The following is a 16,612-nucleotide window of genomic DNA, read 5'->3' on the forward strand; positions in this document are numbered from 1 at the left end:
AATAGCACAACAATTCTTGTGGCCCACGCACGTTATCAGACTGTGCATAAACATCGTTAAATGCAGGAAATCTTTATCTTTAAAGACAGGAAGTCATTTTATGTGTCCCACAGTCCAAGTCTTCTGAGATAAATGCTTGTTTTGAACAACACATAATTTACTTGTCTCGTAGTATGTCACATGATACAGGGCATTTGGACATTGTCAGGTGACAACCAAATTAAACTAATTTCATCAGATATTCCTTGAATCGTTTGGAAAGCCACAAAACTTGCTGTAAGAGTATAAAATGCAAGATGCTAAAAAGTGGACTTGAAATGAAAAAATCAAATTGGCATCATCTAAACCAGGCTGTATCAACCACTTAAAAAAAAATAGTTACAACTAAATATACTAAATATACTAGCTAAATCCCTACCAGTACAGAGGCAGCTGTTTTCAGGCTGCCCTGGAAGTTAGGTTCATGACCGTAACTTTCTTACTTGAACTCAAAACTATTTGGACTATGGGACCGCCACTTAACTGAAAATGGCCAAGCATGTCTATGCATGTATGGAGAAAAACTGTTATTAGCCAGCTATAATTTCTTTCACTTGGAGACTAGACACTGACATGTTGAGAGGACAGAAATGTTAAGAGACAGCTATGGCATTGTTTGTCTGTTCAACTGCTACCTGAGGGGAAATCCTTATCGCTTTCAGGATTTCAGCAGTTTCAGGTGACAATGAAGTCATCTCATTGTGAGAAAGATGATATTGTACGGAAAGGCTCTGAGGCCAAGCCCTTGTGGGACAATCGATTTGGCCACCACCTTCACCAGTGCTGAAGGTATTACTCACAAAAAGCACGAGACCTATAAATCATAGTGTGAAGGAAGGATCATTTTCATAAACAATATTGCCCAGACAAAGACATATGGTTCTCTGAGCAAAACACAAGCTGCAAAACTGTGACTAGCATCATTATTTCAGCATTTCCCAAGAAAATAAGATTACAATGACACATTTAACTGCAAAACTTATTCTAAGTATGGTGGCAAAGTGAATAGGAAGGAGGGGCATGGGATGTGAGGATAGGTATAGGACTGCTCCGTCCCCATGGGTTCCTCACCATGACCCAGTTTCCATTCAGTGATCGCAGATGCGTCCTGCTCCTACACTGTGTTTTCGTACCCTAATGATAAGCTATTAATACGGAGGAAAGGGCTGAGTTTGGTTTTGGGTTTCTTTCACGTTCTGTTTGCATGCAGGGAGGTTACTGGAATCACTTACTTGTAAATGTCAGTGCAACCGAAAAACGTTAACTGTTGTCTAAGGCGTTATATGACATTTAAAGGAACATTATCCCCACAGGGGTCAGATTTTAAGATGTCTGGTGTATACCTGAAACACTTAATTGTATGTATTCTACAAGGGAAAGGAAGCAAGCACACTATTTCCCATGCAGTAAATTACACTTAAAGTCAAAAAGTTGATGATGTATACAATTAGGGCTGCAACTACAGCAGCTTTTATTATAGCTTCTTTGATTCGTTAGTAATTGATTCATCATTTCACTTATAAAATGCCAAAAGTTCCCATAGCCCATGGTAATGTCTGTAAATTGCTTGTTTTGTTTGACCAACAGTTAAACATGCAAAGAAATTAAATTAACAAACAAAACAAAAAGTCATATTTGAGATAGTGTTTGGCATTTTTGCTAAATAACTTACATCAACAATTGAAAGCAGTACAGAATTACTATAACTGATTCACTGATTTATTGTTTCAGTGCTGTGCTCTAAACACTGTGTTGTTTTGTCAGTCAGTGTAGGTCTCCATTTTCTTTTAAGCCTATATGAAGCTATTTCAAGAACAGAAAGTAGCTGCTTTGCTCATATTAGTTTCCTAGGTAGGTCAAACCTGAGACCTGACAAAAACTAAAACCAGGTGACCTCAGCTACTGTCTGTAAATCCTTCAAAGACCTTTAGGGACTTTTTGAATTCCACACAGGTTACTGAGAGCACCTTGAGCAAACAGATCTTTTCCTGCTGGAGAGAACACTTAACTGTGGAGCTGAAAGCATAAAACAACATTTTATTGGCCCAGTGTGGAGGCCAAAGCATAACACACAGGGGAATTAAATTTACATAGGAGAGGCAATCAGGTTTGGTGTTTTACTGTGCATATTTTTTTGTGGACTGCTCAGAAAATTGGGGAAAATACATAGTATGCTGGTAATTGGCATTTTTGAAGAGGGAATTCCACTCATGCCTGGTGATTTTAAGCTTTGTTATGTCATCTTTGTGCTTGGACTTGTTTTCCATGACAAACAGGGGTTCAGGTCTGTCTGGGGATCATGACATATGGTAAAATTAGTAAAATAATATCAATATTTTACCCAATTAAATTTTACGTTTAAGTTTGTATAATTCTTACTATTTTTTGTATAGACTTTAAGAATAAATACCAGAAAACTGTCCTGTCACTGATTCATAACAATAAATACACATATAAGTAAGTGTAAGACCTCATTGTTTTTAATATATTTTTCTAATTTTCATGAATTTAATTTTGAATTGTTTCACAGATAATATTTGCTGTTTGTTGTTAGCTTGTCAGTCACCTGCAAGCATTTTGAATTGCACTATCTGTATGCAGTACTATACAAATAAGTTAATTTGACTTTTTTTTTTTTTTTTTTGTTTGTTTTTTTTTAATACCAGGTTGATATATGCAATGATCTTTAACTTCACTTTTAGCAGTTGTTGAACCTCTGAGCGCATACTGGGATTACTAAAGGTACTGTATAGTCTCATTGTAAAATTCAGGTGAAAATCAGGTGAGCCACCTGGTGTGTGACGGTGACGCAGCGCCGACAGGAACCCGTGTTATGTCACTGAGGTTTCGCCGCCGGACAAACGTGTTGTGTTTTCGACAGTGAAGTTGCCAACGCTTGTGTAGAGGAGAACTTTTATCCGTTTACAATGAAGAACGACTTGTCTCCAGCGGCTGCATGGAACCGGAGATTTGCTCACGTTCTCTCTGACAAAGACATCCTCCAAGAGAACCAGTGAGTGAAACTAACAAATAGCGAGTCCCTTCTTTGAGTACAATGAATAGGCTATAAGCGTATTAAAAAACACGCTTCCACGGTGTTTTCAGCGTGATCCTAGAAGCAGGTGCGTGCAGGTACAGCGTGTGTAGGTCACACTGCAGCCCGGGTAAAACAGGTAAATGCTGACAGATGGACGATAATAGAAGATAATGCAGAGATTGATGGTGGAACAGGTTGCATAAGAGGGAGAAATAATGAAGACCATGGGGCAGTGACGGTCACCTTTGATTATGAAATTGCATGTCTGATGGGGAGTGATGGACAGAAAGAACACGAAGAACTAGAAGCTGTGATGAGACATGATGACACTGACACTGACCCTTTCTGAAATTGATCTTACATAACTGGAGCATCGTCTTTCAAAAGAGCTGTCCAGCTAAAGATCGATGTTGTTCTCTAGACACAGTAATATGTCAAAATTCAGACAATTTCAATTCAACCAAGTTGTCTTTTCTTTACTTGGACAGACTTAAGGCTGTTATGCAACGGCAGCAGATGGAAGAAGGAGGCAGAACTGAACTCACAGGTGACTTTCACACTGAATCACTTCTTCATAAGTGATGATCAACGCATGAACAGGAGAACAGGAGCCAGGAGAACTTAGCTGGAATGGCGATTTCCCTTCTCACAGTTAAAAAAAAGATGGCAGGTGTTCTTCCCACCTCTAGATCTCGTGAGAATGTAACCAGAGATTGTACGACCTTAGCACCTTCGCCCCTCCAGTGTGCCACACTGTAACGTTAAACCATGACCAGATCAGACCCTCTCCTCTCATGTCCTGTCAGTGGTTTGGTCCGAGTGATTTACTGCCTTCCGCTTATCTTTAAATGACATTTTGGCCCTGGTTGTGTGTATAACGTGCGGCTGTAACGGCTTCTTTTCAGCCATGCTAGCTGCATCGTTCTAGAGATGGCAGTGTTGGTCAGCCCACCACTTTGGCCCAGACTGAAATATGTCAACAGTCATTCTATTCATGGCCCCAAACGGATGAAATCGTGTGGATTTGATAGTCCTTTGACTTTTGATATAGGGCCAACATGAGATTTTTTTTTTTAATAAAACATCTCATGACTATTGGATGGATTGCTGTGAAAACTGACCCACAGGATGAGTCGTAATAACTTGGGTCATCCATTAACTTCATTAGGTCAAAATTTGAATATGTCCAACTTTGTTTTATGACCAGATACCTTCAGAACTATAGACTCTTTGTTCTACTGTTCGTGTTGCTCTAGATAAGACTAGAAATCCTACGAGTCTGTTACATATCTTCAAATATCTTCTGACAAGATCAGGTAATTAGGATATCTGTACGGTGGAGACTCGGAGGTGACAGATTCCCTTGTGTACCATTGTCATTGGTAGACCTGCTGCACTCTGCCTTTCTCTCTTGGGTCTTTTGGTCAAACAGAAACGTACCAATGGCAGTGACAGCTCAAATTTATGATGAACTGCAGCTGTCAAGTAGCTCTCTCTCTCTGTTTCCTGACTGATGTTTTTACTGGAGGACTGTCAGATGGATGGCTCCACAGGATGTCTTTGGTCCCGTGCTGTATCACATTTCTCCCCCTTGAAGATTATCTTAAATCACTCTGCAACCTGCCCTATTTATACTGACGTCCAGGTGGTGTGTGCACGCGCGCAAGTGTGCAGCGCCGGTGTGTTTGATGGCGACGGTTTACGGGGGAAAACAGTTAAGTGCGTATGCGTGTGTGTACATAGTTGTGTTCTATAATGATATACAGTACCTGACTTCCTGATGTCCAGTGTAATCCAACACTTATGTGTTCTTCTGTTCCGCCTATAGCAGTTCCGATGTAGCATGCAGAGTTCAAACACATTGCAGGCGGAAGAGACCCAACTGTGCTTCCATAGGAGGCATGATAAGAGCAGTTACAGTGCTTTTTGGGAGAGTGAAACTACAGAAACAATAGGATGGAAGGAGAGTTGATAAGAATATAATGAATGGTTAGATTTATTTTAAGAGACTAACCGGAAACAACTTATTTTCTCCATTGTTTTCATGTCAGCTCTTCTGTTTCAGTTCATAGCAACCTGAATTGTAGGAAAAATCTCAAGGTAGTTTAATTATGGGATTTGCTGAATGTCCATTTTCTGCTGAGGGCTACCTTTGTTACTCTTCTGAAATCTTCCTGGGTAAATTGGTGGTGTTGAGAGATGTGTGATATCCTCCTGTTTTCGTAATCTCTGCCTAAGGCCGGGGCTAAGCTCCCTCTGCCTGCAGGAGAAGGGGAGCAAGTCTTTGTGTGGGAGGTCGTGATCTTTCACCTGCTGCTGCCAGCCTACCCTGCTGAGAGGTCACATGTAGGAGGTGAGACATGAAGAAGTTGACATGAGAGGGGGAGCACAGGAGGATGGGAAATGAGGGAGAGAGAGGAGGGTGGCAGTGGAGGAAACTGATGGGAAAAGACAAAGAGTTCAGTTACTCCCCTGCTGTTTTGTCTTTCAACACATCTGGAACTTGAGCTGTTGATATTTTGGTTTATATAGTTTCTCCCCAGCTCAAGGCAACAACAGCTTTCTGAGTGTGTAGAGGAATCATTACAGCTGTGGACATTTGCGGGGTTCATACGCCATGAGTCACATGAAATGGAAGCAAAATTGATTGAAAGTTAACGGTGCTGTAATGCTAATGAGACTAACAGAAATGAGATGATCTCCACATCTGTCATCACCTCACTTTGTCATAATCAGAAAACCATGGCTACAGCTGCATAGCTGAATGACCTGTCCTGCTTGTCATGCAGGAAAAGGAAACAGGCTGTGCTAACAAGCAGGTCATCCAGCTTTTAAATTTAGCTTCTTCATAGAAACATACAAGGGCACGCGCTCCTGCAGAAAATCCCTGCATTGTGTGAGGCATAGAGACTTTATAGGGAATGTAATTGACCTTTTAGATAATGAGTGAGAGGCTTTAGCACCACACGTCTTATGAAAGCACCTCTAGAAGCTGCCCAGATTAATGTCAGTGTGTTATGACGGGTGCCCCCACCTCTATAAGAGAGCATATAAGTTGTCATTTTCTCACTACCTGCCGTGAGTAGGGATGCAAACAATACGGCCAATCTGGGCTGACATGCAAAGCACGCCCTTTCGTATGCAAAGCAGTGTAGGAGCCACACTGTGTGCAGCCTGGCAACACGGATAGAAATGAAGACGAGGTTACACAATGTTTTAGCCTCACACAGTCACATGGTGCGTGTTTATTTGTCCTTGTATGTTTTTAATAATGTCAGCCTGCTGCCTTTATGGATGAGCCTCTGCTGCTCTGACTGCTGCTTCCTGTTATAATTTCCAAACGGTTTGTCATCACTTGTGCGTACGTCTGCGTGCGTGCGTGGCAGAGGACAAAGAGTTGATGGATATCGCCATGTGTTTCCTGTTACACTCAGGTGCATGCACATTTGTGGTTTGCTTGTGTGTCTTCAAATTCAGCCCATATTTCCGTGGCCCAGACTGGCGCAGTAGACGGACATGCAGAGACCTGCTCCGTGCTGAACAGGGATATTTTTGGACTGTTGTGTTACTGGGAGACAAGCTGCTGAAGGAACTTCCTTTATAAAGTCAACAGATTTTTTTTTAAATTTTGTCCCAAGTCTGGGTGGCTGCATTGTCTGTCTGCTAACTTTCTACACACAGTGTACTGTATAACTACAGATACAGCTTTAGAGGAGTGCAGGCTGACTGTGACAAAATGACCAGGTGGTTAGACGCCACACCTGCAAGAAAATAGTTCACTGCAGTGTTGAGATTAGAGGATGAAATATTCTCTAGACTCTGTCAGGACGTGATCTAGATATAAAAACTGACCCGACCTCCTTACCTTAGGGCTAAATACAGATAACCTACATAGAGAACCTTGACCTGACCTGTACAGGGTACGGATCCACATGTGCACATACAGACTCACACAGTCATCAAATAAATTTTGCCAAGCACAACCTGAGGTGAGCATCCAGGCAGGAGTTTAGTGTTGACACAGTCTTAAGTACTCATCTCCTTTGGATTGTTTATTCATCATTAAGGTGAAATGGGGCTGCAGAATATCAGTGTGCACATGCTGTAAGATTTCTCCATGCAGTCTAATGTGCTCAAAATATGAGAGCTACACATACTTGGCCCATAATGGTAGCTGTCCTAGATGTACAGGAAGATATACTGTACAGTTCTCTTGTTAATCATCTAGATTAAGTATGAATTATTACCTATAGTTCATTCCTAAGTTCATAACAGAAATGAATGCACACAAAATATCTTGTGCACAATTTCCACCAAGTCCAAGCATTTCCTGCAGTCCACATCCTGTTTCATTTTGAAATTTATTTTCCTGTACCAATTCTGTATGTCATTTAAATACTTTGATGGTTGTGTTTCCTCTAGGATTCTTTTTATTTGCTGGTTTACTGCTACTTTTATCTCCAAAATAGCAGGCGTGAAATAGGTGAAATATTGCAGTAAAATGTCCCTAACTTTTTCATCAATTTCCTTTCTGTCAGAGTGAACAGAGAAAAGTTTCATAATCTGCTGTATTTGCTCATAAGCTTTGTTTATTTATATTTAAAACAGACTCTTGATTCACTCAGAATACATAAAATCAATTCCTGCTTAAAATAGTCCAGATCTTACAAAGTCCTGCGCAGCTGGTGGTGCTTAAATATGCTATCATTTATATTTGATGTCATTTTCTGGCTCAGTGCAAAAATGACACAGGTCATCCCGGGTTTTTGGGTCTGCGCTGGTATGTGTGTGAGAGTCAGTGTGCGTGTGTCTCTGGTTTGAATCACTAAAAAAATGGCCCAAATGAGCTGAGACATTTGGAATACAGAGGCCACAATGGACTTGACCTGAGCTGTCAAAGGAGGCACACATGAAACCTGCTGATTTGACACATGCCTGTTCAGCACGCCCCCTTACAGACTTCATGTGCACCACTTCAGATGTTAAATGAAGCGTGTGTGGGCATATTTGTACATATGTACTGTATGTCACAACTCATTCAGTGCATCTAATAACACACAGGCGTCTGTATTTGTTCAGCAGGGAGAGACATTCCAGTAGGCTATAGGCTGTGATTTAATGTGTGTGTGTGTGTGTGTGTGCTCTAGCTTTTTCTATACTGCTAACCACTACTTAAAGTACTTTAGAGATCTGCTGTAAAAACATGTTTCACCTAATTACAAGGTTTGTGATGGGGAGAGGGAAAGTTTGGCCCACTGACGTTAACACTTAAAATGGTAAACTTCAAAACTATTTTAATGTGTGCTTGCAGAGCAGCTTTAATACCCACCTGGCTGAGCAAGAGCTGTTCACAAGAGCGAGGTTTTAACGATTGTGGAGTTACTTAGAATTAGATTAGTTTAAATGCTGCTCTGCATGATTTATATTTTGTATAAATTACAGTGCTTCAAGAGAGGTATTGTTAACCACTCATGCATCTAATGCAGTGTGTCAGAATGTAGCCTACAAAGCTTTTAATGTAATGCTTGTATAGTTGCACTGTATTTGCAAGGGATTCATCAACTCCATTTAAAGTGCATGGTGGTAAATCTGGAAACAAAACTGTGAAGAGTTTCTAAAAAGTTCTAAGTGAGATGCAACTGACACTGACAGCAATAGCGTACTTGTGGTATTCCCTGTCCCGGCTCTGAAAGTGGTTTGCCTGTGCACTTGCCTCTGCTAGCTCACAGCGACATGCAGGTTGTGACCGTGTAAACTAAAGGCCAGAGGGTTAAAGGTCAGAGCCAGGGTGAGACTGAAATACTCTTGCTCTGAATGCAGCAGGCTAATTCCAGATAGTACAGCAGGAATCCTAATAGTAGTGGCTATATATGGGGGTGCTGCTCTGTTGACACACTCAGTCATTGTACAGTGGTTATAGACACTATCGCTGCCCATTAAGGATCTGTAAATATTATGGAGGACTGAATGTGGTGCTTTGTGTTTTCTGAGTGCGTCTCAGCTCCAGTCTGCACTCACCATGTAACAGTGGAGATCTAACTGTATAATAAGGGCATGTAAACATACCCGCTTATCAAGTGGCTAAATGTGGCGCTTTGACTTGTGTGTGTGTGTGTGTGTGTGTGTGTGTGTGTGTATGTATCTTTGTCTGCTTTACTCCGCTGGTGGTTCAAGGTTCAATTTATTGTCCCATAAAATCATGCAAATCACAGTGCTCCTGTTCTAATCAACCAATGCTGATTTTAGAACAATACACAAAAGACCATTGATAAAAACAACATTAAACATTTACATATTCCACATTACATACAGTAATATACTGAACAGTATGTGTCCTCATGATATTATCACAATTACCAATTAAAAAATTAAGCAAAAGTCAAATTCAAATTCAGTCTTCCATCTGCCAGAGATAAATGTCTGGAGAATATTATTATTATTATGGGTCCTGGGATCATAGGTTGTTTTTTTTTTTACACACAGTTTGCTCATGACAAAGCAACTCTCCACAGGGATGAATGGTGGAGGCAGTGTTCCACAATTTGTTCACTTCCATCAGGTCTTAAATGTAATGGATGACCAACTACCTCACCACAGGTTCACACTACTCACAAACCTTTTTTATCCCACCAGTAATATTTCTGTTGAGGCTTGTTTAAGTAAAGTCATCGAGTCAAGTCGTTGTTCTCCTACATGTGAGACAGAGCAGCTGTGAGCCAAGTTCCCAAGCTCCATATTAGGACTTGACCCTCATGGGGCTTTTTCTGTTCACTTCATAATGTTGATTGGTGAAATAGACCTTTAATGATCCATCAGATCTTGCCTACTGGGGAGAAAGACAAGAAGAAGAAGAGGGAGAATGCCACAATGGGTCAGAGGTCACCAGCTCACCATAGTCAGAGAATGTCCCATGACGACTAGTGACATTTTTATACCAGTCGGGTGGATTCCTTGCTAAGTTTATCAGGTTGGTGAACTCTTGAAGTGGGAAAGTATGTGGAGCTGAATGTTGTGGTGGAAAATAAATTCCTCTAGTTTTATTTAAATGCACCCTCAGCCCACAATTGGCAGTGGGAACCTGTTGGTGATTGATGAAGTGCGAGGGCGAGGAGGTTAGGAGGAGTGAGCCCCCGAGATTAGCGGGCAGTCCCTTTAGTCTTGTTCTTTGAATTTCTGTACGAAATAGCTGTTACACTTAATTTGAAATCAAATGATTTATTGTTGTATTGCATCTAATAATGCATGTGGTTAGATGAAACTATGGGAGCGGGACTGTTTGTGGGGAGATTGTTATTTCTGTTTCACTGACTCACAACTGACAAAACCACTATTAGAACTGGTTGGTAATGCACAACATGCCACACTAATGACATTTTCCAGTAATAATGCAACATTACCCATATCACATATCTTAGAAGAACCCACACTGTTTTTAAAGAAACAACAAGAACATTAAATGCTGTTTGTTTAACAGATCACTCATATATGTGACTAAATTATCTTTATTTCTGTGGATTGAGAGGTAATGTGACTGCTTATCCTGGGATCAATAAGTAACTGTAATCATTTTGAAAAGGGTAAAAAAAGAAATGAACACTGGCTAGTATTTTGCACTTTGCCGGAAAAAAAGCAGTTGATTTGATTAAGCAACCTTCTATGAATCCAAAGAATTAGTCACCCATCTGTTGTTTATGGATCAGCTCATGATACAGTTGATTTATAGTCGCAGCTCCCTGGCTCTGGGCAGGGAGTTTTTCATACTCACTGCACCTTTTTCAGCAATTTGAATTTGAAACAATTTGTTGTTCCACTTAGGGCTACTAAATAATTAGGCCACCAGAAACTTGTAGGTTGAACCAGAATGTGAATGTGTGCCATTGTTGGCCTCAGCGCCTCCCTCCTCCTCCTCAGTGTTCTCCCCAAGGCCCCGTATATGCGGCTGGCTTCTTTCCTCCCTGATTTTGTTATGTCTACTGTCCCTCCCCAAATACACTGCACTATTTCAGGCATCCATTCATTTTAATGTACACGTGAAAGAGCAAGAGAAGAAGAGAGTGAAAGAGGTTAAGAGCGGACGGGAGTCTGTGCAGCTTGTTAAATACTAACAAAAATAAAAAGCCGTGGTGAGGAAGTTGGCAAATTGCAACTCTTTTTTAGTTTCTGTATTAAATTACAGACCAACCAGCTTGTCTTAAGAGACCAAAAATACCCCAAATAAATTTTGTTTTGGGCCTCTGGTCGCAAATCTGTTTCTTTTTGTTTGCTGAGTAGCGTCAGGCTGAGTGGACTAGAGCAGCTGTATTTGGATTTTGCCAAGGGCTGTACCAATTCAAACATCAGATGTTTGGGCTGCGGGTCAAACCAACTTTGCATGTAAGAGGGGTGTATGAAATGCGCCTTGCCGTGCAGCACCTTGCATGCATACTTTTACCTCATTGGTTTGCTTCTTAGAAACAGGTTGCCACAACAGGCTGTCACAGGCATCGTAAAATTTATTAGCGGGAGAAGCAGCAGAATGAGGAAATGTTGCTTTACAACTTGTTTATATGCAAAGCACTAAAACAGTAATTATAAAGTTGTAAATGTATGAGGTCACCTCTTCATGAGAATTGCCCCTTGACTACTTAAGTGTCTGCATTTTCAAAGCTCTGAATACATTTTTACAGCTCGTCTTTATGATGTGATAAATAAAGTTTATTTTAGTTTTATGAAAATGCCTCTGGGTAAGTGTGTCAGTGTGTATGGCCATTCTGAAAGATTATGATATTTTTGATGATGATACCAGAGGGAGTTTTGTGGATGGATTGGTTTAGTTTATGAATCACAACGAGGAGTGGGTAGTGAGAATAATAAATCTCCCCCTAGAGGGATGTAGATGCTGTGGTAGGTCTTTTAAAATGCCAAATTATTTTACTCCACAACAAAGTCAGCATAGGTTTCAGTTGAGCCAGGGATGCTCCTCATCATGATCGATCTGCAGGCTCCACTTTGTTTGGTTTAAACTGAATTTTCCATTTGTATTTCGCTTGTAACCTTAAAGTGGCTTTAACTGATATTCTATACAAACAGTGTATTAAAGGATAACATGAAAACAGTGTGACCATTTGGTCACATTGAAGGAATAACTCATATTGTAACCTACAAAGGATATCACCCAAATCTCAAACCATCATGTTTGGCTTAGAAAGCTCTAAAAACCCACTGTACACTACACACTCAGCACCAAACAGCAGACAGACACAGTTAGAGACGACTGAACACAGTGGAGTAAATTTAACAGTTAAAGAACCAGATATCTCCCTCAGGAGCTGGTAAATACCAAAAACATCACTCCATAGCACCACTACTGGTCAAAAATCCCACACACTACCTTTAATATTATCTCTAGATCCTGGCCACCTGGCCGGCCTCCATCTCTCGCCTTAACAGCAGCTCCTAGTTGTCATCTCCATCCCTGTGTTTAGCAGATCTGTCAGCACTCAGCAAGTTTGACCACAGAGTGAGATACTGGTTTTAATGAGGAGAATTCCTCAGAGACAGAGGGACAGGAGCAAAAAGTCACAGTGAGACTGTTTACAATATGTGTGTGTGTGTGTGTGTGTGTGTGTGCGCACATGTTGTGGTAAAAACTGAACTCTCCACCCTGATCCAATATACTGGAAAGAACAGTATAGTAGTAGTAACAGTATAGAGTCTTTGTGCACTTGTCAATTTGGGTACGTCTAAAGAGACCAGAGGGGGGTTGTGAGGTGAAGTTATTTTGGGAGGGGGGGTCACCCTAACGATAGCATGGCCTGAACAGGCCGCAGACATAAAAGTAATTTATTTCACTGACAGAGAAAAGAGACTCTCCCCCCCACCCCCACCCCACCTCATTCACACACACACACTTCTTCCTCCAGCTTTCCTTTTCTCCTGTCTCCCCCTTCCTTCATCCAACTCTCCCACTCAGCAGCTGTTCCTCTCACTTTCCACACGCCCCACCGTGCACCCCCTGTACGCCCCCCCCCCCCCCCCCACACACACACACACACACACCCAGCCCTCAGTGTGATGGCTTTGTTTTATTGTTGTGCAACGTTTGGCAGGGAAACCCCCCTGTCTGGAGAGGGGCAGGGGTCTGACTCCCCCCCCCCTCAGAATACTGGGGTTGTACTGGTGTGGGTGCCCAGATAAGCAGAGGATTAGTGGAGGCGGTTGGACATTTGGTTTCTAAATGAGCTTTATGGTGTTTTTAAGCTGTTGGTTTTGGCTTTCCCCATCTATATCCAATTTTAACACCTGTTTCACATGTGGAGATGAAGTGAAAACACATTTTTCCGAGCTGAGATTGTAGAGCTGGAAGATTTTCCACAAATCTGCGCTTTTTTATTGAAATTATTGTCCACTGCATTTCTCTTCACTGTGTCAAGAAGGTGTTCTGTGTTGATTATAAAGTGTTTTTCACACCTCTTTATTACCAGGGCCAGTTAGTTCTACCATAAATGGGAAAAAAAATCTCATAACTTTAAATTGCAACCATTGCAGCTGTCTCGCCATAGGTGTGTGTTATACATTTTCCATAAATATCAGCTCCAACCTGTAGTTTTACGGTTTGCTTGGCTCAGAAAAACACGTATCACGTGTCGGCTCCACACTCGAGTCTGATGTCTGTTACGATGCTTCCAAATGGACCGAAAAATCCCCAGTCAAGGACAGGAAACAAACAACATTTATTTGTGGTGATGACAAACGACTGTTTCCTGTACAGGGAAGAAAATATGTGGAGGAGGCGAAAAATCAGCAGCAGCCAAAAAGTACAGCACCGCCATGAAAACACTAAGGATGTATATTCTCTAACCACCAATCAGCCTGAGTATGGACCTGAGGGAGATAGGAAGAGCCCCAGGGTATAGTCCTGTGCCTGTGTGTTTATTGAGGAAATGTTTTGTACACTACAGTATAGATTATCCTCCTGAAAAATGTCCTTTGCAGCAGGTATTTTTGCTGAGGTTTATTCTGAAAATCACTGGATTCTAGATTCTGTATCTCGACAACTTTAGAAAAAGCCTGTGAGCGAAGTCAAATCTGCTCTCTGTCTGAGTAAGGACACTTGTACAGGGTGTGAACTACCTTAAATTGTGAGCTTTTTTACTACATGTTACTGTGTACCTGGATCTGATTTACAGATGTCTGCGGTGGGATGGTTGGAGTAGTGGTTTGAAAATGAAACCGTACCGTTTTCCTGTACCCCTACTCTGTCTCACCGCTGTACCCCTGTGGCTTGCTGGTAAAGAGTTGTGAGGAGATAATGATCTGGGCTGTTTACCCCGTAGGGGCCATTTTGGGCAGCTCCCGTCCTCATAGGAAATAACTCCCAGTAAATGGCTGAAAGGGACAGCAGTGTTTTTAGAATTACGGGAATCAGAGGTTATTGCTTGTGTAGATTTTGTCTGAGAGCCTCTGTTTCAATCCTCAGCTAAACCCTTCAAGATTTATGCAGCTAACAGACTTTCTGTTTGTGTATATGCGACTGTAAGCCTGTGGGTCGATGTGCTTGACTCCTCAGCTGCTGCTGTGAGCCTCCTGGGCCATGAAGGTTATGAGCTGTCCGGTGGCTTTTTAAAGCCCCCAACTGACTTCCTGTTGTATTAAAGCTGACATGACACAGACAGGCTGTAATGAGCTGTCATCTCCAGCACTTAGCCAAATGTCCAACTGTGCCAATAGAACTAACACGCTGCAGGTTTCTGTGCAGGCACATGTGAATTAATGCGTTTTTGGATGGTGCTGTGTGTGTGATTTCGTGAGTGCTCATATGTGGGTGTGAGCCCTCTTGTGTGTGAGTTCATGTATGTGAGGGTGTGTGTATGAATGGGAGTGCAAGAATGTCAGTCTGTGTAACAGGTGTTATCAGCTATTGGAGTTTGTCACTTGGACCCTGAACAAAAGCTGTGGATATTTCTGAATGCTGGCTTGTGTCTGGCTGCTGCAGGCAACACTGTGTGTGTGTGTGTGGGTATGGGTATGTGTATGCATGCCTGTTGTGTGTGTGTGTGTGTGGTCAGCTATATGCACTGGCCATTGTGCCCTTGGCCCTCAGCAGATGTGGTCTGAACAATGAGCTGGGTAAATAAAAGGAAGTGGTGTATAAATAGCCTCTTACGTCTGCATGAGTGGAGTTCTTGTGCTGTGTGTGTGTACGTGTGTGTGTGTGTGTGTGTGTGATCCTGTTTGATGTGAATGAATTGTACTTTAGGAAGTTGCACTGTATTGAGCTCTCCACAGGTGCAGTTTGCTAAACTATCAAACAGTTGTAAATTCCCTGTGCTGCAGTATTTCTTACGGCTTTGTTTGGTAACTGCCGTTGTCTTTTTTTTTCTCCAAATACTTTTTTCTTTTGTTGTGAATTATTTTCAGTTCTCAGAGCTGCACTTTTAGATTTATTTCATACCCATCTGTCATCAATGCCATGTAAAAACTTAACAGTCTTTCATAAGCACGGTGGCAGGACTTTACGAGCTGTGAAGCTCAGTTAGAAACTCGTCTCTAAATCACATCCTGGTGATAAGTGCGCATGGGAACAACGCTAAAAATAAAGGAGCCTCCTCCCCTCTCCCATCCCTCTCTCCTCTCTTGTATCCAGGCCACATATAGGCTGGCGCTTTACTGTACATTCTCGCCAGTGCACATCACAGAAATGTACGTCATCTCACATCTCTCACACACGTTAGTTCAACCTTTGTTTTCTTTGTTCTCTGTTCACTTTCGCTCACATTATTGTTGCGAGGGTGACATTACACAGCAGTTCCTCATGCAGGCCCACTGTGCTAGCTGATGCTGGAGCGGTGGATTCAGGCTTTTGGGTAGACCATCAGTGGATGGAAGTCATGTGTTAAGCAAAAATACCAAACATTTACTGGTTACAGCTTCTGAAATGTTCTGAAATGAGAAGATTTTCTGCTTTTTCCATTGTAAATTGAATATCTGACTGTTGGTCAGAATTGGCATTTTATAGACTTAAAGATTAAATAATGAGAGAAAAACAGCTGGAACTGTAATCAAGATTATTCATAATTTACAAAGCTACTCTGTTATTAGGATGCATTGCTAAGTACAGAGCAGTGCATTAGGCTGTGTAGTATAATGCAGTAAAATGTTTCTTGCTTAAATATATAAATGTAATAGTATTTTCTCCTTTTCAATTTATGTTTTGGTTTTCAGTTCAAGCCATTTTCTCTCTCTCTCGTCCTAGATCTTGAGTTCTGTTACAGCTCCATTGGGACAAGTGTGTGTGTGTGTGTGGTCTGGGCTGGGTTTGGGCAGCTCTGTGTTGTCACTGAAGTCACTGATGGCCTATATTAGCAGCACACTTCAGCTGAAACTTAATACAGGTGGTGAACACTGCAGTGAATGTAAAGACAGATAACAGCAGAAAGAAAGGGAGGGAGGTAATGAGAGCTAGAGTTACAGCAGAGAACTGAGACAAAACGCTGTTAGAGACTGCTCTTTGGTTCTCCAGGGCCTGATTGTGATCTTTTCATATGTGGAGCAATG

The 16,612-nt window shown here is 41.6% G+C and overlaps 1 protein-coding gene across 1 annotated transcript in view; it reads left to right on the plus strand.

Annotated features, from left to right (window-relative positions):
- Window positions 1-2,974: 2,974 nt before the first annotated feature.
- Window positions 2,975-16,612, plus strand: part of LOC108883116 (pleckstrin homology domain-containing family G member 1) — a 59,318-nt gene continuing 45,680 nt past the window's right edge. The window contains exon 1 of the mRNA XM_018676012.2: window positions 2,975-3,052. The gene's annotated coding sequence lies outside the window, so the exon portion shown is untranslated. The remainder of the gene's footprint in view (window positions 3,053-16,612) is intronic.

This window comes from Lates calcarifer, linkage group LG7_1, assembly GCF_001640805.2.
Source record: "Lates calcarifer isolate ASB-BC8 linkage group LG7_1, TLL_Latcal_v3, whole genome shotgun sequence".
In the NCBI taxonomy this organism is placed as follows: Eukaryota; Metazoa; Chordata; class Actinopteri; family Centropomidae; genus Lates; species Lates calcarifer.